The sequence below is a fragment of the Otolemur garnettii genome, unplaced genomic scaffold, assembly GCF_000181295.1.
Source record: "Otolemur garnettii isolate 467f Iridium unplaced genomic scaffold, OtoGar3 scaffold00178, whole genome shotgun sequence".
NCBI lineage: Eukaryota > Metazoa > Chordata > Mammalia > Primates > Galagidae > Otolemur > Otolemur garnettii.
This window is the reverse complement of record NW_003852573.1, coordinates 934,632-937,526: the sequence shown is the minus strand read 5'-3', so window position 1 is coordinate 937,526 and position 2,895 is coordinate 934,632. Positions and strand designations below refer to the sequence as shown.

The window sequence follows — 2,895 nt, the reverse complement described above, 5'->3', positions numbered from 1 at the left end:
CAATTTCATCCCAGTTACACATATACTAAAACTTGTTCAGAAGGTAAAATACAGATGAAAATGATCTTGATTCATATCAGACTATGAATGCAGAGGTAGCAGGCCTAGCAGCTAAGGCTTGGTTTGGGCCCCACATTACTGGCTGTGATGACCTTGAACATGATCCTTAACCTTTCTGTTCTGGTTCTTCACATGACAGTAGTACTCGTAGGGATTATTTTTTTTAGGTATATTTAAATAAGAGCATGTGTCCATCAAAAGTTTAGAGCAGAGCCCAACACACAGTACTAAGTAATAGTACCAACTGTTAATCCCATGTGCTTCTCATCCTTTGCTACCCACCAACCAAAACTATAGGCTTTAATTTATGCCACTTGTTTAAATAAAAAGTGTTTTCCCATTTTCCCTAATACATACAATACTGTCCTTTCTCAAATAACATATGTTCCCCCCGGCCCCAAGATCCTGAAACACACACAACCTACTCAAAGAGCCCCCATCCCATGCTGAAAAATCACAGCTCTAGTTGAATTCCTTGTTTAGAGACAAGTGTATCAGGACCAGGATGCCTGTGGTCACACAGCCAGGCGGCACAGCACTCAACCCTCTAACCTGGCTCTTCATCCCTGATCCAGAGCTTCCTTCCCTACCTGGAAACTTCCCAACTAGTAAAGAGTCATCCAGATGAATAAAGGTGAAAGGTTCGGAGGTCATGTGATGCTGTCATGCTAGTAAAATACCACTTTTGTAACAGGGATACAGGAAAAAGATACTAAAAACCACTACTGAATTTTTAAAATACCCCAATCAAAAAACTGCCAACATTTTAGCTTTTTAAATACAATATTTTTGAACACTAAGAATACCATTAGAATTCATGACCCCAGGCTTACCTCTGCCTCAAAACTTCTTGAAGTTTAATATTTTTAGAGAGAAAAAAGGATACAAGATGACAAAAAAAAAGACTTTCTGTTCCACAGAAGGCTCAGGACTGCTGGAAACTCTGTGCTGGTCAGATCTCACCCACAAAAATTACACATGGTCTTTCACCACTAAATCTTTCAGAAATATTTATTTAAAGGGAATAAAAATGTCTCCGTCGTGTCTATTCCTTCTCATTTTAAAATACTGTAGTTACCAAAAAGGAAACAACCAGACAGAAAAGCTGAGCCACGGAACAGAAGGTGACAGGAAGGGACACGAGTAAGACAAGGCAAACGTGAACGTCTCGGGCCAGGAACGACTTCTTCATGTTCTTCTCCTTCTCCCACTTCCTATCTGACCCCAAGGCTCGTAGTCAGTTAGAAACCTCTTCCGTACTGTAAGGGGATCAGATACCAACCAGGGGACATCCTGGTCAAAAAGAACCAGGAGGGCCCTTCCATGGAGGAGGGAGAGGAATCCAGGGAAAAGGAATCTACGTCCCACCTGTGAGATCAAACTTCAACGTGCATGCAAATCACTTGTGCATGTGAGTCTGGGTGCAGCTTGGGAGTCTGTACTTCTAATAAACTGCCAGATGATGCGATGCTTCTGGCCTGGGCACCACATGTTGAGTAGCGGAGATCTACATGACTAATTACAGCCACATATTCATATACTCCACGAACACTTAACAGCTCTGAAACTGGCTACCTAACACTTGCCAACAGAGTAATCAGCACCCTGCTCGTCCCTGAGAGCTCTGAGCACTTAGATTTAAGAATTCCCTGGACCAGATAAATGAACAAATGTGGTTGTTTATTCTGAGGCTTGCAGTCTGCAACCGGGCAAAACAGAGAACTCTGAGGGACACAACAGTTCTGAGTCTCTTAGACAGTAGCTCTAACTTCCTGGTGAAACACTGTTTTTCTTAACAAAAGAATAGGAGTGGGCCCGATGTTCTTAGCTGCCTCCTTTCCTACACACAGCAGCGAGGGGAAATACAAGACAGAATTCCTCAGCCCGAATCGCTCAATGTCTAAATGGGAAGACCCCCCAGCACCAACCAACACCACCACACCCCACAAGCAAGACACACTGAAAACAGCTGCGAAGCAGGAGCAGTGACAGAGGGGTGATGTAACTGCCTAGAGAGAATGAGCAAAACTGACAGAGGCCTGGCCTGTCTTCTCTCACACCCACTGATGAGCGCTCGGACCACAGTCCTTAAAATTGTTGTCTTGTTTAATGAATAGACTGTATCTTTCAGAGCAGTGTTAGGTTCACAGCAGAACTGAGCACGGGAGAGTTTCCATATCCCATCCCCACACCTGCACAGCCTCTCCCACCACCACCAGCCCCCACCACAGGGGTACATTTGTTGCAACTGATGAACCTACATAGATACATTATTGTCACCCAAGTCGAATGTCACTCTTGCTAGTGTACATTCTATGGGTCTGGACAAACCTCCTGTATAATGACACATACCCACCGAGATGGCATCACGCAGAGTAGCTGCACTGCCCTACACAACCACTAGGCTCCGCCTGTTCATCCCGCTCACCCCTGCCCAACCCCCTGCCCCCTGGCAACCACTGAACTTTTTACGGTCTCCATAGTTTTGCCTTTCCTGGAAGGTTACATAGTTGAAATGAAGTAGTTTTGTTTTTGTTTTGTCAACTCCATGTTATAGGCACGTTACCAAGAGGTCAAAAAAGCAATTTATTTGCCCGAAGCTACTAAGGGGCAGAGTTGGTTTCAAACCAGGTCCTGCTTCATGTCAAAGAAGAAAGTCTTTTCTAAGATGTTTCTATCCCGCTGGTCCCTCTACCTGGACTGCTCCTCCCTCCACACACACAACACCATGTGACCAAGTAATCTCCATTCTAGAGGGCACTTCATTCATGCCCCCATAACCACAAAGCCAGTGTGGTGACATGCACAAGAACTCAATAACTGGTACAGTCCAAA

The 2,895-nt window shown here is 44.6% G+C and overlaps 1 protein-coding gene across 2 annotated transcripts in view; it reads right to left on the bottom strand.

Annotated features, from left to right (window-relative positions):
* HHAT (hedgehog acyltransferase) overlaps positions 1-2,895 on the bottom strand; it is a 333,401-nt gene that overhangs the window by 282,739 nt on the left and 47,767 nt on the right. The gene's annotated exons all lie outside the window — the stretch shown is intronic.